General features: G+C 40.6%; 1 protein-coding gene across 7 annotated transcripts in view; it reads left to right on the plus strand.

Annotated features, from left to right (window-relative positions):
- The window catches only part of LOC109622136 (sex determination protein fruitless), a 640,213-nt gene that overhangs the window by 292,902 nt on the left and 323,161 nt on the right, over positions 1 to 24,150 (plus strand). The window lies entirely within an intron of this gene.

Here is a 24,150-nt window from a genome sequence, read left to right on the forward strand (position 1 = left end):
GCTGATGCTCGGGGGACACTACCGCAGCGCTATCTGCGGATGAAAGTTCAACCTTCATGTGGTAGTGTGCATTACTGATTGTATGCGAATACCAAAACATACGCACACCACCTTCTTTTATGACAAATCACGAACACTGTTACATAGAGCTTTCACCTTGAAACGCTTAGAGAGCGCCACTTGTCTTGTCGCTTGACGTTTACATAGAAAAAGACAAGAGAGGGCATTCTTTCTATTTTTATTCTATGCTGATACGGAACTTCGAGTTCACTGAATTGGGTGCCCGGATTTAGCCAGCGGGAGTCGTGGAGTCGTGTAATTAATAAAGCCAATGAAATACAAAAAAACTGACACTAAAACACCAATCAAATATGCTTGACACTATATTTAAAAACAATTTTCGTCTTCTTGCAAAAGGAATAATTAAAATTTTTGGGCCAGCCTAATCTTCCTATCATAACACAATTTGTTGTGCGCACAACCGTATTCGTCGGCCTAAGCCTTTTTTTCTGCCCGTATCGCTGCCTCTGATGCGTGGAGTCGTTCATGCAGGTACATCTCTCCGTAAAAACCGATCACCAGTTGGTGGTGCTGTTGTGGTAAGCATACTATCACAATAGCTTCAAAATAGCACTTCACTCTACTTACATCGGTTCTGCTAATGTCCCCATGCGGATGATTTCTGTTCTATTCACACTACTGTTATTACAGAGGAGGAGAGGGTTTGAGGGTTTGATAACGGAGGGGTTATAACTCTTTATAACATTGTTTGCGGCATTTAGAAATGCTGTGCGGATTGTTGTTCGCAATGATAATTGCGGTTTTGTGCCTAGCCTCGCAATAGCCAACATCCAATAGGTGTATGTGACGACACCGTGGCCCACGCACCTCTGAACAGAGGTTGGGATGATTTGTACTGGAGCTCGCTTGGCTTAATCAGGGTATAGCTGCGATGTGTCGGGCTTTGCACTGGCTCGCTGGGCAAATGTGGGAATGGTGGGTAGGGATCCTCTCTCTGCTGATAACTTCACAGCTTGGTAGGGGTATTCACTTAACCGCGTAAACTCATTGAACTGATTAAACGTCACGATTACCAAGGCCACAAAATCATGAAATATTTCAAATAAGCAGAAAATCATGGCTTACGCAGCAATTTAATCTGTTTAGTGAGTACCCCTACTGTTCCTCGATCGTTTGTTGGGCCCTGATTTTATACTATCATGGATGGCAAAGTTTTACAGAATTCTTCTTCTTAGTGGCAATCAAATTTGATTGGTTGGTTGAAAATGAGAAGCAGTAGTTCGTTTCTAGAAAATGGGCATGTGCAAACGTTACAAGTTTTGAAAAATTGTGACAACTGCGCAGTATAACCTGCTATGATCAGACTTTCTTAAACATGGCTATGAACATCAGTATGCAGTTTGAAGAAAAAGTTTTGTTGAGGGGATGACCTTTCTTCGGATTAATCACACCTATTGAAAGCAGCTTTTTAGTTAAGCAGCTTCAATGCTGAAATAATGATTTATTTATGAATCTGGTAAATACCTATTTACAATTTCAATTACTTACATTCTAGTGTAGGTTTCCGTAACCACGAAAGGGTCGAACCCCCAACCGTCAGACTCACTTTTCTATCTAATTATATTATTCTGATTCATACAGTGTTGCCAGTTTCACAGAATTCACCACAACAACTCCCACCCGTGAAACTGGTAACTTGCTGAATCGCCATCCTACCTATTTGTAAGATTCGTTTTAAACGACATGAGAAAATTACTAGAGCTGCACAACGTGAACGTTTCATTCACGTTTATTCCTCCAGGGTCATAAACCACAACAATTTTTGTCAATGATAACACTACACTGTCTATCTTGTACGGATTCAAATCCCGCATCGCTATCCAATACTCATGGAATTGACAACTACATTTATTTATGGTCGCTTTTGTTGGAATCTCGTCATCGACCCAGACTCCATAATAATGATGCCGCAAGCTAATCCAATTTTTCTCATCTCTATTGTTTTGCGCTGTTGCGTGCGGTCGTAGTTGAACGTTCGGCTGCCGTGTTGAGATAATAGACGTCTGCCATCGTATGCTGTAGACCATTTGTGTTGAATTCGGAGGTAGTGCAAACAGGTGACGGTGTTTCATCTATCGAGTGCGGTTCGTTTGTCGAACCTTTTCGAAGATCTTCTTTTGCACCAAATTGTTTTTTTACCTCGTCCTTCTTGGCTTCAAATTCTAAACGTATTTTCTCTAGACCCATTTTATACTCTTCTTCAATCGCTGCATTCTCTCGCTGGTATTCATCTTCGATGCGGCGTTCCTCATCTTCGTAATGTTTCCGCCATACCGCACCTTGCTCTTCGAGCAATTCCAGTCTTCGTGCTGCAGACTCCATTGCAAACTGTTCAGTAGGCAAGTAGAATCATTGAAGTTTGTTGAGGGGATGACCTTTCTTCGGATTAATCACACCTATTGAAAGCAGCTTTTTAGTTAAGCAGCTTCAATGCTGAAATAATGATTTATTTATGAATCTATTAAATACCTATTTACAATTTCAATTACTTACATTCTACATTATATTATTCTGATTCATACAGTGTTGCCAGTTTCACAGAATTCACCACAACAATCCTCAGCGGTGAAATTGCAAAAAAACGTTGTACGCAACTCGATACAGAACTCGATTTTTACTGCTCTCGTCGTAATTATCCAAAATGTTAAATGTACGACTCGTGCTGTAAAAATCTTCATTCTGCACCTTGTTGCGTAAACTACTATTACGGGTTTTGAGCCGTAAAATACAAAAGTTACTGAGTTTTCAGCATTGTTGTACAACGTAATTCTGGAACAACATTTGAAAAGGGCATACAAGCATTGATAAACAAAGACTTCACACGTCGCTCCTGAGCCCCCATCAGCTTTTTCACATAAACTAAGACCGTTATGGCTAGTTTCCACCTGGTAAGTACTGTGTAAAAAGATAGGACAAGTAATGGTCACGTAAAACTTTTGCAATCAAAATTACTTAAGCGTTCGCAGTTGATAAGTAATTTGCAGCCAGAAAGATTTGTCGATTTGTCAACAGATGGCACTGTCATGCGATGCTGTCAGTCATGTTGTTAATTTTCCGTACGGAATAATATGTCTATGTATTATTCCGTGAGTAAAGGTGACATTTCTCTTTCTTTTTTATTTTTTCTTTCGCACCAAAGACGTCAGTGTGCATTAAGCAGTTAGTACACAGGGGCCTTAGGCCTGTAGTACACAGTGTCAAATGTTTGACACGGAAAGAACTCAAGAAACGCCATCAATTTGAAGCGGAAAACGCAATGGGACCGGCTACGGAATGAGGAAGCACTGCGGTATGTTGTAAAAAAATCCGCAAGTATGCCGCTGCGGTAAAACACAATAAGCGCGGATTTCCTGCGGTTAATTCCAAAACAACTTCAGTTCAGTGAGTTGTTTGTTTCCTGGAAGAAAGGAATTATGTGAAAATCTACAGCATTTTTCTTGCTCTATCGAAGGAAATCTGAGGTTTCATAGTTCTCGAAAATTCCTAAAATAGTTCTTTCAGGAGTTCCCCGATATTTCCTCTAGAATGTCCCCCAGGAGTTCACGGGAATTCATCCAGAAGTTCTCCTCCAGTTTTTCCTCCAGGAGAATATCCCTCCGGAGTTTCCCGGATATTCTCGTGGGAGTTCCCCGGGAATGCCTCCAAAAGTTCCCCGTTAATTCCTTCAGGTGTTTGCCGGGAGTATACCCAGGAGTTTCCCGTGAATTCTTGTAGGAGTTCCCCGGAAATTCCTGCAGAAATTCCCTTGGAATTCTGCAATTAGCTTCCAAGAAATTTCTTCAGGAGTTTCCCAGGACCTCATCTAAAATTACCTCGGGCATTCCACCAGAAGTTCACCAATAATTCCACCAGGAAGTTTCCGGGAAATTTTCCAGGGGTTCCTCTGAAATTCGCGTGCAATTCTTCCAGAATTCGTGCAGGACTTTCTCGGAGGGATTTCTGGAGGCATTTCCCGGAGGAATACTCGAAGGAATTTATGAAGCAATCACCAGAGGATCTTCTGGAGCAAATCTCCAGAAATTCCTTCTGAGATTTCTCCAATGATTCCTCCGGAGATTCCTACAAAAAATTCTCCGGAGACTCCTTTAGGGATTCCCCTGGAGATTCTTCCGAGGAATCCTCGGAGGAATTCCTGGAAGAATCCTCGGAGAAATTTCTGGAGAAATTCTTGGAGGAATCCTCGGAAGAATTCTTGTAGGAATTCCTGGAGGAATCTCCGGAGGAATTTCTGGAGAATTTTGGAGAGGAATTTCTGGAGGAATCTCCGAAGAAACCTCCCGAGGAATTCCTGGACGAATCTCCGGAGGAATTTTTGGAGCAATATCTGGAGGAATCTCCGGAAGGTTTTCCCCGAGGAATTTCCGAAAAAAAAAATACTGCTGGAATCTCCGGAGGAATTTCTGGAGGAATCTTTGGAGGAATTATTAGAGAAATCTCAGGAGGAATTTCTGGAGAAATCTCCGGAGGAGTAGGAATCTCCGGAGAAATTCCTGAATGGATACCTGGAGGAATTATTGGAGAAATCTCCCTGATGCCACTCCTGATGTAATCTTAAAAGAAAATCCTGGAAAAATACCAGAAGAAACTGTAAAAGAAACCCAAAAATTTATTCCTGGAGTAGATCTAGAAGGAGCTTCTGAAGGAATCCCTAAAGAAGTTGCTGGAGCAAGGATTTCCCATATAAATCTGATAAACAATTCCTGGAGAAATCCCAATAGGAATTCCTTGACGATTAATATAAGAAACGCCCAGAGAAAAACCTAGAGGTATCCCAAATAGTTCTATTTTAGAAAAAAAAAAAAACTCCCGGAGAAATCTTAGAATGCATTACCATGGAAATCCTAGAAGGAACTCTTGGAATGGTCCCGGATGGAATTCCTGCAGGAATCTCCGAATACATATCTGAGTGAACCCCGGACAAAATACTAGAGAAATTCCGGTTGAAATTATTGGAGGATGGTTCAAAAAAAAAAACTCCTAGTAGAATCTTAGAAAACACCTTTGGAGAACACCCTGAAGGAACTCCTAGATGATCACATGCTATTAAATCCTGGAAAAAAATGCAAATCTCAGACACATTTTATGAGAATCCCCGGCGAACTCCTGATGGATGTTCCCGTGGAACACCTGGAAGAATTTCAAGATGATTTCGTGCGTAATCCCAGAGAAAAACCTTCGTACGGAATGCCGGAAGATTCACCACAAAGAATCCTTCGTGGATCTTCATAAAATTTCCCGTGAAGCTAAATTAGTTCTCTCTGTAATACCATTAAAAGTTCCCCCAGAATTCCAGTACAATGTTTCTCATCAGTATTTTCCTTGGAAAGCTTCACAACTCCGTTGGAATATCACTATCAGGATTTTCCCCAGAATCCCACCCAAAAGTTTTAAATTGAATCATTTTCCCCACACGCGCGCAATAAAGTACATTTCAATTTCAATAACATTTCCTGAGGAAACTAACGAAATTTCTCTTATGCCTGGTTTAGACAGTGCAAGTGATTCAAGTCAATGGAAAATGCCCAATTGAATGCGAATTGAACGTGTAAACACCACCATTCATCTCACATGAGCAACTCACTTGATTTGAACTTTTTCATTTAAGTCAAACGAAATCGTCTCACTTTCCCCGTCTAAACCCGCGATTCATGTGAGCTGAATTCAAGTCATCTGTCAGTGAGATGAATTCAATTCAGTTTGCTTACGCTCCGCACGAGTTGAACAATGTAAACACTTGCTTCAACTGAGATGCATTCAAGAGCATTCAAGTGAACACTCAAGTCATTTGCTCAGTCTAAACACATCATTCCATTGGATTGAACATCTTTGTGAATTTAGCAAGTGGAATGTTCGTTTTAATTTAACAATGTGAACTAGGCATTAGTTACACTTGAAGATGGCTGGAGGGACATCCGATCCGCCATAGGTAGTACCTCGGCTACAGCACTAGGCTTCGCGACTCCGAATCACAGAAACGACTGGTACGACGGCGAATGTGAACAGTTGAAAAATGAGAAGAATGCAGCATGGGCGAGAATGCTGCAACACCGTACGAGAGCGAATGAGGCACGTTACAAACAGGCGCGGAACAGGCAGAACTCAGTCTTCCGGATGAAGAAGCGCCAGCAGGAAGAACGAGATCGCGAAGCGATGGAAGAGCTGTACCGCGCTAAGGACACACGAAAGTTCTACGAGAAGCTGAACTGCTCGCGCAGAGGCTTTGTGCCACAAGCCGACATGTGCCGAGATAATCACGGGAATATTCTCACGAGCGAGCGTGAGGTGGTCGAGAGGTGGCGGCAGCATTACGATAAGCACCTCAATGGCGACGTTGCAAGTACCGAAGGTGGCGTGGTAACAGATCTAGGACTTCCGGCCCCTGACCTTCAAGAGATTGAGGAGGAGGTTGGCCGGTTGAAAAACAACAAAGCCGCTGGAGCAGATCAACTACCAAGCGAGCTTCTAAAATACGGTGGAGAAGCACTGGTGAGAGCACTACACTGGGTCATTACCAAGATTTGGGAGGAGGAAGTATTACCGGAGGAATGGATGGAAGGTATCGTGTGTCCCATCTACAAAAAGGGCGACAAGTTGGATTGCGGGAACTACCGCGCGATCACACTACTGAGCGCTGCCTACAAGATACTCTCTCAAATTTTATGCCGCCGACTATCACCGATTGCAAGAGAGTTCGTGGGGCAATATCAGGCTGGATTTAAAGGTGAACGCGCTACAACGGACCAGATGTTCGCCATCCGCCAGATGTTGCAGAAATGCCGCGAATACAACGTGCCCACACATCACTTGTTCATCGATTTCAAAGCGGCGTATGATACAATCGATCGAGAACAGCTATGGCAGATTATGCACGAATACGGATTCCCGGATAAACTGATACGGTTGATCAAGGCGACGATGGATCGAGTGATGTGCGTAGTTCGAGTATCAGGGACACTCTCGAGTCCCTTCGAATCTCGCAGAGGGTTACGGCAAGGTGATGGTCTTTCGTGCTTGCTGTTCAACATTGCTTTGGAGGGTGTAATAAGAAGAGCGGGGATAAACACGAGTGGGACGATTTTCACGAAGTCCGTTCAGCTGCTTGGCTTCGCCGATGATATTGATATTATTGCTCGTAAATTTGAGACGATGGCGGAAACGTACATCCGACTAAAGAGTGAAGCCAGGCGAATCGGATTAGTCATTAATGTGTCGAAGACAAAGTACATGATGGCAAAGGGCTCCAGGGAGGAATCAGCGCGCCGCCACCCCGAATTTATATCGATGGTGATGAAATCGAGACGGTTGAAGAATTCGTGTACTTGGGCTCACTGGTGACCGACGACAACGACACCAGCAGAGAAATTCAGAGGCGCATTATGGCAGGGAATCGTGCCTACTTTGGACTCCGCAGAACTCTACGATCGAATAAAGTTCGCCGTAACACGAAGTTAACCATCTACAAAACGTTGATTAGACCGGTCGCCCTCTATGGGCACGAAACATGGACCCTACGTGCAGAGGACCAACGCGCCCTTGGAGTTTTCGAACGGAAGGTGTTGCGTACCATCTACGGCGGAGTGCAGATGGAAGACGGGACTTGGAGAAGGCGAATGAACCACGAGCTGCATCAGCTGCTGGGAGAACCAACCATCGTCCATACCGCGAAAATCGGGAGGCTACGGTGGGCGGGTCACGTCATCAGGATGTCGGATAGCAACCCGACTAAAATGGTTCTCGAGAGTCATCCGACCGGTACAAGAAGACGTGGAGCGCAGCGAGCTAGGTGGATCGACCAAGTGGAGGACGATCTGCGGACCCTACGCAGAGTGCGGAACTGGAGACAAACAGCCATGGACCGAGTGGAATGGAGGCGGCTACTATGTACAGCAGAGGCCACCCCGGCCTTAGCCTGACCGGTAAGGTAAGTAAGCATTAGTCCAAATCGTAAACAACCTGGTGCCTTTTTTTACATCCTTCTTACAGCATCGTTTCGTTAAAATGCTGTCAGTTAAACAAATGTCAAAATTACTTACGGAAAAGGGTGAAATTTTACTTGAGCGCTCTACTTGGCAACAGGAAACTTAGCTTTATCAGATAGAGCAAACATCGATCTTTCGAATAACGGTGTGCATTTGCGTGGGCGGGCTACGAAGCGTTTTCGAAAAAAAAACACAAGACCTCTTGGGCCCTTTTCAAATGTTGCTCCAGAACTAACGTTAAGTAATATTTTTTTTTACATTTTAGGGTCTGTTCCAATTGGTGAATTAAAAATAATTTTCACTAAAACTTGACAGTTCGATAATTATTTCCTTAGAAGAACTGTCAAGTTTGAGTGTCGAACTGTCAAATGTAAGTGAAAATTAATTTTAATTCGCCAATTGGCACAGACCCTTATTGTACGTGGATTTGCTAACTGAACACGACGAATCAGAACCGTCGTTTTTGGAATCGCCGTTCGAATCGTCGTTGGAATCGTCGTTCGATTGCAGAGCGAGACAGCAACCAAACTAACACATCGCTTTGACATATTTAACGTAGAAGCAACACGTGCACATTTCTTTTATGCTGCTCATGCTGCCGATGCTGCCAGCTGATGGTGGCAAGGATGGAGGAGCATAGTCGGAGGGGTGCTCCAATGCGTTTTCGGAAGAATTCGTCGAGATAAAAAGTTTTCGTTATAAAAAATATGGAAAATTCTAGTTTAAAAGTTCAGCATTCAGGGATGGGAACACTCACTTGCAGAGAGTTACACTCACTTGATGTTTTCTCAACTTAGAGGCGTGCAATCAAGAAATGGTGTATGGACGACTTTTGCCTTGTGGTTTTGTCTAAAAGTTTGCCGAATAGAGTAGGTGTCGCACACGCATATCAAAGTCGTGACAGAGCTGTGAAAGCAACACTCCACGAGGTGAGTGTAATTTGCATTCACCTCGTGGAGAGTTGTCTTCGCAGCTCCTTCACGACTTCGGTATGCGTGTGCGACCCCTACTCTATTCGGCAAACTTTTAGACAAAACCACAAGGCAAAAGTCGTCCATACACCATATCTAATAGAGGTAATAAACTATAGAGGACGAATGTCGCTGGCGTCGCTGCCGCAACATCTCTTGCTGGCGGAGATAGGGAGGGATATAAGTGTCAAAGCGAAAAAGTATGCAGTTTGACAGATAGATACCCGGGATGTTTGCGAACGAGAACAAAGGGAACAGCAGCGACATTCGTCCTCTATAGTTTATTAACTCTATTCCATATCTTGATTGCACGCTTCTGAGCTGAGAAAACATCAAGGGAGTGTAACTCTCTGCAAGTGAGTGTTCCCATCCTTGTCAGCATTAAACTTTTCAATGCGTGTTTCATATATTATTTTACAGAGAATCAGTCTAGAGGTCGTTTACGTAATAAGAGCATTAACATAAAAGTCTATAATTTTACAAGAACGCATTGAAACGCCCCTTGAAATTAAACGGCGATTACCAACCAGCTCAAGCAAATGCCCTTGGAATTCATCTTCGAAGTTTGTGCAGAGTGTTCAGCAAAGTTGAAGATTTACTGAGTTCAATCAAATGTAAGTAGAAAACTGTACTGACTTTTCAGCATTGGTTTCGTTTTTACTGAGCTTTCGTTAAAGTAAAATGTAAACATTAATCCGCGCGTGCTTCTAGCTGTCAAAAATAAAAAAAAAACTTTGATCATCAGAGCTGTCGCCGTGAAACTGCTCTCATCATGATGTTATATTTTTAACACCGATTTCTGTGCCGTTGCCGCTTGTTTGGTAAGTATTCGAAAATCCTCGGCCTCATGTGTGGACAATTCTTCAGTGACTGCGTTTGTGCAAGTGCTACATCAGATTGGATACATTTGACCGCATCTCCAGTTGGAGCAATACTCGATCATCGACTGCATACTCCCGCGCATCAAGCTTTGTCCTGAGGTCATTCCGGTTCTGCCTGAATTGTCATCGTAGATTTTTAATACTTCCAAAAGCGGCCAGCATCCGGCAGGTGCACATGAACCGGAAGCACCTATATGGACGGATTCATATTGCATCCAAAATGAGACAGGCCGCCGGGAGGGAACACAATATTTTCCGGAACTGAAAAACTCAGCAAGACCAATCCAATCAAATTTTAGATTACCGAAAAAGACAGTAACATGCATATCAGCTATTACTGACTAAATCAGTATTTTTATTTATTTATTTTATTATTTTTTTACTAGGTTTAATTACCGCATGACTTTATCATAATTAATTTTAATTGGCTTTTTTCGGTGATATTAATACTACTCGAAGTAAGAGGGAGTAAAGAAAGTAATGAAATATTACGGTGGAGATACGCAAGCGAGCGGTAAGTGAAATTGAACAGAAATTGAAATTAACAGAGAGCCATTGTTGAGCAACACAATCACAAGGACGATCTTCTTGCCATGCGTTCTCGAGTTGAACGGCTAGGTAATAGTAGTTAGAGAATACTACTATCCCTAGACAAAAATTCAAAAAATCCAATAAGTAACGTTCGCTGACAAAAATTCAAAAAATCCAATAAGTAACGTTCGCTCGACATGAATCTCTGAACAAGTACCACCGATCGATAGAACCGAAAATACCGCCGAGCAACATTTAACAGATCACAACCACGATCTTTTTGCCTGTCTAGGGATAGTAGTATCATAGACTACGATGAGAAAGGGCGAAGCAAACTGACATTAAAAGCGTGGCGTCAGAAACACCAAGATTGGGCGATTTCACTGGGGGAACGACTGGCGTCACAAAAAATTCGCCAGCATCGTATTGATTGTTGGTAGTATTCATCTAACGACCCGAATAAAAAATACAGTAGAAAAACCGAACGTTGTATTGTAACAGTACTATTTAGAACCATATTTTTACAATAGACACCACTGTAAAAATACAAAAACAATAAGATGTAATGTAGACACCATACCGTGAATTGTAAATAAGGTTTTTACAATATATTATACAGGTTGTTAAGTATCGTAACAATATACCGCATTTAGTTCACCATTGGACTGCGAACTGCGACTTCATAAGTGCGAAAACGTAAACAAAAGTGCGCGATTGCATCAAATCAGGTTGATGTCTTCGGCGCACTATTTCTTCAATCTATGGTGAACAAGTGCTCTGAAGACACCCAGTTGATTTGATGCAATCGCGCACTTTTATTCGCGTTTTCGCACTCGGGAAAACTAGTGCGATAGTCCAGTGGTGAACTAAATGCGCTATATAAAAAAATATTTTTCTGCATATATATTTTTTTGCAAAACCATACATTACATTGTTAATGAATTGTTCAAAATACTGATACGTGGGTTTAAATATACCGTACATTGTATGGTACATGAATGGTTTCAAACAATAAAATGTACCGTAAATAAATTGTTTTTAATTGTAATTTCACTACTGGTTATACATTTAATCAAATGGTTTTGGAATGGTTCTCTTTTGTTATGTTGTATTGTTTTACATTACATAAACCATATATTGTTATATTATCTTGTCATTTTCCTCCTGTTAATGGCATCTTAGGCTTACTAGATTTATTAGAATGCGCTTTGGGAATTCTCCAGAGCGTTTTGGATAACCCTTCATATATAGGATCAACCACGTCTAAGTCTGAGTAGTCTCTGATTGCATTAACAGTTGAAGCTTAGGCCCCACCACAGATAACCGGGTTTTGCAAACTAAGCACTATTTGTGGCAACACTTTGAGCGGCATGATGGAATTATGCCGAGCGCGCTAAGTGTTATTAGACCACTAATGTAGTTGCATGAAGTGGGTGACGAGGTACATAAATATCATTACAGCGTGCTTAACCGTTATTGCAATATTGAGGCACCAGTTTGACTAAAGTTTGAAATACATAACAACTCATGAGAAAACTGTCAAGTTCGATTCAAATATAAGTTAGGTTAAAAAGTGAACCCGCAGATGAACCTATATTAGAAGTCATTTCTGTGTTTAGTCCAGTCCATATGTTAAAGATGGCTCAACTAAGTTTGTCAATCGCATTTGATTCGATTGTGATCGAAGGCAAGTTCACATGAGAGAAAACAGAGAAAACTCCCCTAAATGCAAATACAGAAAGAATAGTGTTGAACTCATCCATCGATTTACGGTAATCTGCGGGTTGACCTACATTCGTATTTCTCTTATCGCACTCTACATTCCTAGCCCACAATATCTCTTGGATCTACAGTTCTTAGGACATCTGCTTTACCGCTGATTTAAAAATTTTATTGACTTTAAATTGATATTTCAAATTACTCATTTTTTTGTCTTTCCTTTCCTTTGCATCAAAAAAGTCACAAACATCAACAAATCAAAGCACGGAAAAAATCGAAAACTGAATAAATAATTAAAAAGGCACGGAAAAATAATGTTTTGGAAAAGCGAATGGTTCAAACGTAAGAAAAACCGTATAATATATTGTTACATAATAATCGAATATAAATGTATAGTAGCTACATGAGCATGAGAGCATGAGCATGAGATGACCGTACAATTCGTAGTTGCTACTCCGTTACTGATCAGAACAGTCAACATTGTACAGGGAACCAAATGGATGGGGCCTGGGTGTAGCTTTCCATCCTCAATGTGCAATTTTGAAGATTCAAAACTTTATATTGTCAGTACCGGCGCCGGCCACGTCCTTACGGTCATCGGGGAAGGGAAGGAATGTTGGTGTGACATCCGTTGCTACTAGAGACCGTGTGTACCTCCGCATCCCCACGGTTGTCACAGGAAGGAAGTTTGTTAGTGAGAAGGGAAGGGATAGAAAGTTACATAGATCTGGATTCACATTGGTAAGTGATGTGAGCTATGCAACCCTTGATATGATTTAGTCTTCCGCCAGCCGGCTGTCGGAAGAATACAATAATTTTATTGTACGTTTGTGTATTAAATTTAATTATATACCGGGTATGAATAATTTTTAAACCACGCTTATGTCGGATCAACTCGTAATAACGCACGTTTTAAGCTTATCGTTTCTCAGTCAGAAAATAAACTGTATGCAATTCCGTTTAGTGTTACTGCTGAAAAACCGAAAACCGCACCGTAGCTTTAGCCGTAGAAAACTGGACAACTAGAATCGTTGCTTTTGAGTTTCATCTATGTTCTTGTATTACTTTTTTTTCGCGTTCCCGTGTTAATAAGATTGCGGATAATAAAACCGTTGTACATATTTACTATCCGCGAATGTTCGCAACGCGTAATATAAGTTGAAGGTGTGATGAACAAAAATACATTATCGTAAATGTTCGAAAAAGAAATCGAAATTATGGAACTCGGCACGAATGAATCGACGCGGAAAACGTGGTCTACTTGTCACTGTATCGTACGGTAATCTTGACCTTTCTAAAGAAAGAGATACTTCGCCGTTTTGCTGGCTGATTGCATGCTTGTAAATCTGAAATAGAAAAAAGTATTAAATTGTGATACGTTCTCCACTGTTATATTTTTGTAAATTGTTATTTATATATATAAGTTAAATTTACCTCCATCCCTCTGAAACAAACGGTATGATTAGCAGTGAAATAAATAGAATAAAAAATAAATAAATAAATAGTGTGGAAAAGTACACCAAATCTTGATCCTGGAATGTTTCTGCATTTAAATAAACCAGGCTGGAAAATAGCAAGATCAAAACTTGAAATGGTAGATCTTACACCGTAACGCACCATTCCAAGGTGATCTACCCACGTTACGGGTATAAATGTATAGTAGCTACAATGTGCAAAGCTTTTAGCGAACCATTTCATTACAATACACTTTATTGTAGCTGGTACACTGTATGGTGCAGGAATGGTTTTCACCAAACACCCTATGGTTGGTTTTTATCCGGGTACGATTACCTTAGAACGCATGGCAAGAAGATCGTCCTTGTGATTATGTTGATCAACAATGGCCCCCTTGTAATTTCAATGTCTGTTCAATTTTTCTTATCGCTCGCTTGCGTATCTATCCACCGTATTCTTTCATTACTTTCCTTACTCCCTCTTACTTCGAGTAGTATTAACATCACCGAAAAAAGCCAATTAAAATTAATTTATGATAAACCAATATTTGTTTGACAGATTGAGTGTAACCAACTTTTCGGTACTCACAACCGTATACCGACTTAACTCTGCTGTTCAAAAACCCAGTAAAATTTTACCGACTTCGGTAATCAAATCTGAGTGTGTATGTCATTTTCTCGTTGCAAAACAACTATGTTGCAACAGGTGAACGGTCGCTGTTGTAGATGGGTTCCTATGAAAATATAGCGACTGACCGTTGGTTTTTCGGCTATATCTCTAAAACGGTAAGAGATTCCATATTAGCGTCAAAGAACGAAAGGAAGAACATAAGTTTTTGCGCTAGGAAAAATTTTGTTCAAAATAATCTATGATACAGACGGTACTTTTATCAGCATTTTTAGACGTTTTTTCCCTATGGTGAAAAGTTTTGTGAGAAACTTTTTTCTCAGTGTATTTTAGCTGAGGTAATTTGGCGTCGATTTCATTAAAAAAAGTTTATTCTACGGTGCATAGTTTGTGAGATATGATTTTTTAAAGTTTGGGGTATTCTAGAAAATTTTGAAAAATCATGAAATTTCATCTAGCATATTTCGGGAAAATAGTCCACCATGATTTTTTTTGAATTCCATATATGATCATATATCCACGACCTCTAGCTCTGGTGAATTTTTCATTGAAATCGGAGACCCTTCGACCCAAACCTGTTCGGTAATAAAAAAAATCCCCCACTACTATTCAGCATATTAGTATTGAAATTCCCAAGAAAATAAATTTGATTATAGTTTGTTACATCCTGGAGTTGTGGGTGGCCGAGACACATGGTAGTGTAGTGATACTTCAGGTGTAAACGAATAAACAAATTAAAATGTACTTTATTAAACGTAAAAGCTACATTACATAGACGCGACACGTTAACACAATGACGGTTACAGAACTTCTAATCCTAATGTCTGCTCTTGTGCATCAACCGATCGCATATTGAAATGCTATCGGTGAGCGAGCAGAGTGGCGGGAGTCGAGATAATATGCAGTGGTTCTCAACATCGCGGTGTAATCCATAACAGCGGTCTTCGAACGTAGGAAGAGCGATGATGGTGGACGTTGTTGGTAGCGTGGTCGATGATCATTTTGACGAGAACTGTTGTATGATTATCGGATCTTGATCCTGGTTCCACCATGATTGACTATCCACTCGAAGATGTCGCTATATACCGATGCGCGTCCACTTGCTGAATCCATTCCGGTTTCAAAATTGAACAAATTGTGTGACTTGTTGATTTGTGCATCGAGTGAGTTTGTGTCATGTAAATTTATATCACAGACAAACAGACGTAAAACTTCGAACATTTTTCGATTCAAATCATTGTCACGGAAACATATTCGCTCAATGCTAAAATGACTAAGTTTGGCCGACCATAAACTAGGTGGCGGAAGTGAGCAAACGTCAAACTCGAACAAAAACGATGTGAGTGCCACAGGTGGGTAGCTGACCAACTATCAAATTCAAAAAGATCGTTAAATCGAAGTACGATGGGAATTATCAGAGTGTTACGTCTGTTTGTCTGTGTTTGTATATTTAATGTTAATTTGTGCCAATTTTAATAAAACGTTTAGGCCCTGAAGATGGTCCAATAGTCGGACCGAAACGTCGGCGATGATCAGTAATTAATCAACGCAAATTGTTAGACTGCAAGCCGAAATTTTCCATGAAAATCAACAACCATCCAGTCGAAACCTATTAACCAAGTTGTAAATTAGCTTACATTACTACCTATACGGTTTCGCTTAATGCGTTTTCACCATTGGCGTTTTTTCAATTGACACCGATTTGGTTTGTCGTTGATGTTTCCTTTTGGTGCTGTGATTGTGAAGAGTGTAATCCAGTCTAGTTTGGGTAGTGGGTACGGCTAGGAAAGATCAATTTTCAGCGTAAAAAGCGTGCGTGGCCCAAGTGGCTCTACCTCAAAAAGTTCATTTTCGTAGGGTAACTTCTGTATAGGTTACCTTGTGAACCCAGTTTTCAACACCCCCTCCCCCCTCCGTAACGCTTTTTTGTATGAAAACTCGAAAATTTTGGTATGGGCCGTAACGCTCGGCCATACTCCCCCCTCCCCCTAGAGCGTTACGTAATTTGTGGACGGCGCCTTATAAATGAAGTGTCGTGCCTCGAGCTTGCTATATCTTAGAATAACGATAACAGTATGTTCCAACCTTTCCTATGGATGCCTTCAAGCAAGCTCTTGTATTCATCATCTTTTCGCTGATATTTGGCAGTATTGCTATGATAATTACATCGTCTGAAGTAGCTCAAACATTAATTTAAGATGCTTCAGTTTGATGGAATAATTAGGTAGTACAGTTTATGGATAACTTAACATAGAATTGCACCTAACCCAACTCTGCATGAGCAGAATTTGTCATGAGTTGACTGATTGGTATGTGTCAGATGAAGAGTTTCCATTTGACCTTCTTTTCTACTTTTGAGTGTTCCTTCGCAAAATTTGCGTATTCAGGCATCCCTGCTCAACGAACTAGGGAACCTGTACTAATTGGTTGCGACCACATTTTGTGGATAATTCGCTTCCATTGCTACTCCAAGAGAGTTTCATTGTGGTTTTGTACCTACAACCCCCTCCATTGTGGTATACCATAACTATTGCTTTGAAAGAACCTTGTACTCTGCGGTCTGTGCGGACTGCAAGAGGTATTCCTGAATGGAGCTCTGATCTGTTCATGTTCAAAATATCTTCGGATAAACCATTCTTTTGTATAGTTACGAATCGCTAGCTTCCGCTTGAGAATTATAGCTATATAATCGACTTAGTGGGCCCTAAAAAGCTCTACTTAATTCAAAACTCCAGGAGGAAATGGGGTTTTGTCCTATTTTTCTCCAGAGGGATTTGAGTATTTCAAACATGTTTTGAACTTTTGTAGTTGTCTGTGGGATATTTTCATGACGTGAAATTACTCCATAGTTTTATCCCGAAAGGGTGCGTACGTTGTAAAAGATGGAATAAGTTTCAGATTTATCTGGTTACCTCGTTGTTTCTGAAATGCTTGATACGCATTGTCGATTATCACATCTGTGACATTCGTCTGGCTGACATGCCTATCCATGTGAACTCACATGCCTCCCAATTTGGGATGTCCACAGTGACTCTTTTACACAAAGTTTTCAAGAAAGTACTCGCTCAAACGTAGGTTTTGCTTGGGTGATTTCTTGAATATTGAGGATGCTTTCGATGACGTGCCTTCCAATGTCATATTGAAACTCGCATGACGTCACAAGCTACCTCCAATGAGCTATAGGCTCTCTTTACGCATATGAGTTTTACAGTGTCCTTTTCAGGGCACTGATTAAACCCGTTGTGGTGTGGGCTATAAGCTCTCGTTGCGCTTATGCGTTCATTCCCTTTTCTAGGGTACCCCTTCCTATTTGATCAACTTTCCCTTTCCTAATCCCATTCCATCCCTTGTCCCATTCTCCCTCAGATAAATGATGAAATAGGCTTATATGTATGGCGATGGCACAAATGTCCCAAATGGAGGATAACGTGCCTCTGGAGCCGGCCTTCTGATACCTGATGGGGAGAAACGTTACTTTTCCGCTTTTACTTTTACTGTTACTTTGGCTAGTTTCCACTTCGTACGTACTGTGCAAAAAGATAGGACAAGTAATGGTCAAGTAATGATTCCACTTCAAAATTACTTGAGCAGTTCGCAGATGGCAAGTAAGGAAAAAAGTGTAATACTCGTAACGCCTCCCGTGCGAATCACCTTTTTCCGCAAGTAATTTTGGCAACTGATCCAGTATGGAGAGAAACGTAACTTTTGCTTACGGAATAATAGCACGGACTATTTTTTGCACAGTACGAAGTGGTAACTAGCCTTAAACTGTCAGGAAGCGAAGCACGCAACCCACTACAAATGGCGATGAGGATGGGATCATGGAGAAAATGCCTGAAGAAGAATATAACAAATCGAAGATAAAGAAAACTCGCATCAAGACGAGGACGCTTTAGACGAACATGTGTTGAAAAGTCTGACCTCCACATTCACCTGAATTCGGCATGTAAATTCCACCAGCTAGCCCTCGAGGGAATCCATCCGTACAAGACCTCCTACCGCGTCAAGATTTGCCAATGAAACTTGAAGCTGCAAGTTCACATTCGGCGGATCCTAAACAAAGTCCCTCACAGACAACCTTGGGTTGATTGGTAAGGGCACTACATTAAAGTCTCTCACGGACAACCTCGGGTTGGTCGGTGAGGGCAAGTTAGAATAAAGTTCCTCACGGACAATCTCGGGTTGGTCGATGAGGGCATGATAGAATGAAGTCCCTCGTAGAAAACCTCGGGTTGGTCGATGAGGATATGACAGAATAAAGACCCTCTCGGACAACCTCGGGTTGGTCGGTGAGGGCATGACAAAATAAAGACTCTCACGGACAACCTCGGGTTGGTCGGTGAGGGCATGACAGAATAAAGTCCCTCACGGACAATCTCGGGTTGCTCGGTGAGGGCATGACAAAATAAAGACCATCACGGACAACCTCGGGTTGGTTGGTGAGGGCACGATAAAATAAAGACACTCATGGACAATCTTTGGTCATATGATTTCATATCAACAGTCCTGGCAAACGTTCTCTTGGTCGATTTTCACATTTTTTTTGTACGAATACGTCGGAGCCTGCACGAATGTAACAGTAAAAAAATGTAGATCCTTTGAGCCGTTCTCGAGCTAAACCGTTGAAACAAAACACCATTTTGAATAAATAATAAATAGCTCATTCAATTATAAAGAAAAGGAGATGTAGTAGTTGAGCGTCATCAAGTAGGCCAAGGACAGAATTCAGGGATTTCTAGGAAGCGAAGCACGCAACTCACCACAAACATAGTGGATATATCATTTTTATTCTTTTACACCATATTTTTCTTCTCATCTGTAGAGCCTTTTAACCACTGCATCCGTTATTCAGGAGTATTGTAGTATGACCCATATTTAATTAGGTGTTAATCGATTATCCTGTCACAATTGAGCTGTGCTGTGATGGACATTGGTTGGTAAGGCACTCGATCTAAACTAGGCACAACTCGTTTTATAATGACTATTACCCTGTTAGGATTACTTTGCCATAACCATGAGTATTCGACTGATTGAGAGATATTAGACAATGTGTATCTCGATGATTTTCTTATCCATTTGTTATCCATTCATGATCTTTTGGCAGTTAACAAAATGTAATGTAACGTTAATATATTGTTTATAAACGTTCAAAATTTCATTCAATTCGGTTCACTGGTTTCCGAGATGTGACAGTTCAAAAGTAAGTTGTTTAAAAAATACAGGGGTTAGACAAAATGATCCGGACAGGCAAAATTTTCACTTTCCAAAACATTCAACTAGATGTAACTTTTTGAAAACTTCATCAAGTATTCTAAAATTTTCACTGTAAGTTGATCAATTAGTTGTGTATCAGTGGTCAAAATTTAGAAAAGATCGAGCACGAAGTTATAAAAAGTCTAGATGGCAAGTAAGGAAAAAAGTGTAATACTCGTAACGCCTCCCGTGCGAATCACCTTTTTCCGCAAGTAATTTTGGCAACTGATCCAGTATGGAGAGAAACGTAACTTTTGCTTACGGAATAATAGCACGGACTATTTTTTGCACAGTACGAAGTGGTAACTAGCCTTAAACTGTCAGGAAGCGAAGCACGCAACCCACTACAAATGGCGATGAGGATGGGATCATGGAGAAAATGCCTGAAGAAGAATATAACAAATCGAAGATAAAGAAAACTCGCATCAAGACGAGGACGCTTTAGACGAACATGTGTTGAAAAGTCTGACCTCCACATTCACCTGAATTCGGCATGTAAATTCCACCAGCTAGCCCTCGAGGGAATCCATCCGTACAAGACCTCCTACCGCGTCAAGATTTGCCAATGAAACTTGAAGCTGCAAGTTCACATTCGGCGGATCCTAAACAAAGTCCCTCACAGACAACCTTGGGTTGATTGGTAAGGGCACTACATTAAAGTCTCTCACGGACAACCTCGGGTTGGTCGGTGAGGGCAAGTTAGAATAAAGTTCCTCACGGACAATCTCGGGTTGGTCGATGAGGGCATGATAGAATGAAGTCCCTCGTAGAAAACCTCGGGTTGGTCGATGAGGATATGACAGAATAAAGACCCTCTCGGACAACCTCGGGTTGGTCGGTGAGGGCATGACAAAATAAAGACTCTCACGGACAACCTCGGGTTGGTCGGTGAGGGCATGACAGAATAAAGTCCCTCACGGACAATCTCGGGTTGCTCGGTGAGGGCATGACAAAATAAAGACCATCACGGACAACCTCGGGTTGGTTGGTGAGGGCACGATAAAATAAAGACACTCATGGACAATCTTTGGTCATATGATTTCATATCAACAGTCCTGGCAAACGTTCTCTTGGTCGATTTTCACATTTTTTTTGTACGAATACGTCGGAGCCTGCACGAATGTAACAGTAAAAAAATGTAGATCCTTTGAGCCGTTCTCGAGCTAAACCGTTGAAACAAAACACCATTTTGAATAAATAATAAATAGCTCATTCAATTATAAAGAAAAGGAGATGTAGTAGTTGAGCGTCATCAAGTAGGCCAAGGACAGAATTCAGGGATTTCTAGGAAGCGAAGCACGCAACTCACCACAAACATAGTGGATATATCATTTTTATTCTTTTACACCATATTTTTCTTCTCATCTGTAGAGCCTTTTAACCACTGCATCCGTTATTCAGGAGTATTGTAGTATGACCCATATTTAATTAGGTGTTAATCGATTATCCTGTCACAATTGAGCTGTGCTGTGATGGACATTGGTTGGTAAGGCACTCGATCTAAACTAGGCACAACTCGTTTTATAATGACTATTACCCTGTTAGGATTACTTTGCCATAACCATGAGTATTCGACTGATTGAGAGATATTAGACAATGTGTATCTCGATGATTTTCTTATCCATTTGTTATCCATTCATGATCTTTTGGCAGTTAACAAAATGTAATGTAACGTTAATATATTGTTTATAAACGTTCAAAATTTCATTCAATTCGGTTCACTGGTTTCCGAGATGTGACAGTTCAAAAGTAAGTTGTTTAAAAAATACAGGGGTTAGACAAAATGATCCGGACAGGCAAAATTTTCACTTTCCAAAACATTCAACTAGATGTAACTTTTTGAAAACTTCATCAAGTATTCTCAAATTTTCACTGTAAGTTGATCAATTAGTTGTGTATCAGTGGTCAAAATTTAGAAAAGATCGAGCACGAAGTTATAAAAAGTCTAGAAAAAGGTATAATTAGCCGATAGTCAACTTTGAGCTGTTATATCTCCGGATTCAATGAAACGAATGCAATGAAATTTTAACCTAAATGACTTTTGACTTAAATGAACTTGATTAACACGGAAGAAAATTATAACGATTAGATTATTTTTCTAATAAAACATCAAATTATTCAAAAAATTTCAACATCGCACATTGGTCGGGCTCCATACAAAGGGGCGGCCAAAACTCCCAAAAAACGAATGTGATATTTTTAAACTTTATTTCACATTATAAGAAAGTAAATGTATTGTAGTTTTATGATTCTTTATTAAAAGCATACCAGCTTTTGTATTTCAATGACATTTTCACTGCCAAAGTGGCCTAAGTCATAAAGTTGAAAAATGAACCATTCGAAAAAAGTAAAATATTAATATTTTGAGAATGGAATATATGATATATGTTATCCAGCATATGAAAGCTTGTTGTTGGGCAGTTTAAATGCACGTAAGGTGCAAAATTAAAAACGGTTCGTGTTGTCACGTGTCGCCGCAATTTCAAATAGTACATCTTAAACATCATGCTTAAGGCTGCATAAAAACGTTTAAATATTTTGCAGAAAATTGCAGTTTTTCAAATTAGAGCTATTTAAAAAAGGCATGTTTTTTCATATATTTTACGTTATTTTCCCATTTTTACTGAAATAAAATTTATCTTCCCACATTTTTTACACGTTTTGAACAAACTTGATTGGATTTGATCGAAAGTTGATCAATTAATTGAATTCAAATTGATTTTCCAACAAAAAACGCAAAAATGTGGGGTTTACTGACTTATACCGTTTTAAAAAACATTGAAGTTACGTAATATTTGAATAACCCTTTGAAAACACCAAAAATACTATATAACATATCTAGACAACCTATAACTTCGAATAAACACATAAAAAGAGTTTTGGCCGAACTTCATCTTTTTCCGACCATTGTGCATCGTTTCAAAATTCATGATGCTCATTATAGTTCATTTAACCCTGTTACGGGAACAAGCGGCTCTGTCCGAAGTTTTATGAGCAGTTCGCAAACTCAATGTTGTGGTGCGAGAAAGCTATAAACTGTAATTTATTATTGTTTAGATTTAGGTTTACATATGATTGAATTCACTTACAATTTTCGGTGTTGAGCTACTTTTTAGGTTGTTCCATATTTGTTTTGTGTTCGTTTTTGCTCCTGTGATAATAATTTAGGTTAGAACTAAGAATATCGATAATAATTAATTACTTACGATCTGTGATAGAAATCTGTGATAATAGTTATGTGTAGATTAAGCTAGTTTAAGCTCAAACATCATTTAAGCTCTAAGTTAAACTGTTAAATATCAATTATTTCGATTCTATTACTTTCTTGAACTAGAAAAAACTGTATGTAATGTCACTCATGGATAACAGTGATGATTCTTTCTTCGTATCATCTTTCTCTTCTCCCTAAACATTACTCTTTATCGCATTTGACGATACCTCGGAACTGAAGTGTCAAAATCGGTCGGTTAAGTGGCAGTGCTGGCAGCAACATACTCCCCCCCCCCCGTAACACTGGCTGCAGGTTCCAGTTTTACGTAATAGATCTTTGGAGACAACCGTATCCGTATTTGCGCTGCCATACTGTAACAGACCTTTTCCTAACCGTTATGTTTTGTCATTGCCTAACTTGGCCAACAACTGTTTATGATGATTAAAGTTCACTGAAGCTATGTTTTCCATACTGTACCTGACAATTGCCTTTCAAATGGCCTTGGCTCTTCTCTCTATCGATACAATTATTAAAAAAGTTCTTCCTACTAGCTTGAAAAAACCTCTCCATCTATCTAGTGCAAATATTTCTGTGGATCGACTTGATTAGCCTTCTTTTTTTTCTCATCCGAATTGTCGTCGTCCTCGTCTTCCGAAACAACGTACTCCCATCCGGTATAGATCTGAAACCAATCGAACAAATCGCGCCAAACCGGAGCATCATCGCCGGTAATCATCTTGCCGAAAGCCGTTTCATACACCGTGACACGACAATCGTGCGCTTCGCAGTCCGTATCCTGATGCTGAATGTCGCCGCTCTTCAGTACCATGCGCTTCCTCCTACGCTTCCGCTGTTCCTTGCCGTCTTTCTTCTTCTTCTTCCTGTCCACCTTGTGCTGCTTGATCATCGTTGTCAGGATGCTAATGTACTTGGCGGTCTGCGACAACAGGAACGCCAGACGCTTGTCTTTCTTCTGATCGATAAACTTTCGGTAGCCCTCTTCGTCCTCGGCCATCAGACGACGCATACGTTCCTTCTCGATACGTTCCTGTTCTTTCTTCCTTTCTCGTTTGGGGTTGACGTGGTAGTTCATGATGGCCTTGTTCAACCAACCCAGTAGGCCTTCCAGTCTCTGCCGTGTTGTAGAACCAAGGCCAGGTACTCCTGCTGCTTTTGACGACGCTTCCTTCTAGCTTCACGTAATCCTTGGTGCTTGGTACGCTTCATGTTGACGCCCGCCTCCAGCATTGTGTCGCGTCTAGTACATTGGAGAATTTCTGATCGCAGCTGACGTTGAAAGATCAAAACTCGCAAGGCTCGGAGGTTGCTGAGTTCCTCCATACTTAAAGCGATTCGGGTAGCCATTCGATTCTCGCGTTCTTGTGAGATGATGATCAGATTTAGGCTAACCAATTTGGCAACGGTTGTGACGCGGTGCTGCT

This window comes from Aedes albopictus, chromosome 2 (genome assembly GCF_035046485.1).
Source record: "Aedes albopictus strain Foshan chromosome 2, AalbF5, whole genome shotgun sequence".
Classification (NCBI taxonomy): Eukaryota; Metazoa; Arthropoda; class Insecta; order Diptera; family Culicidae; genus Aedes; species Aedes albopictus.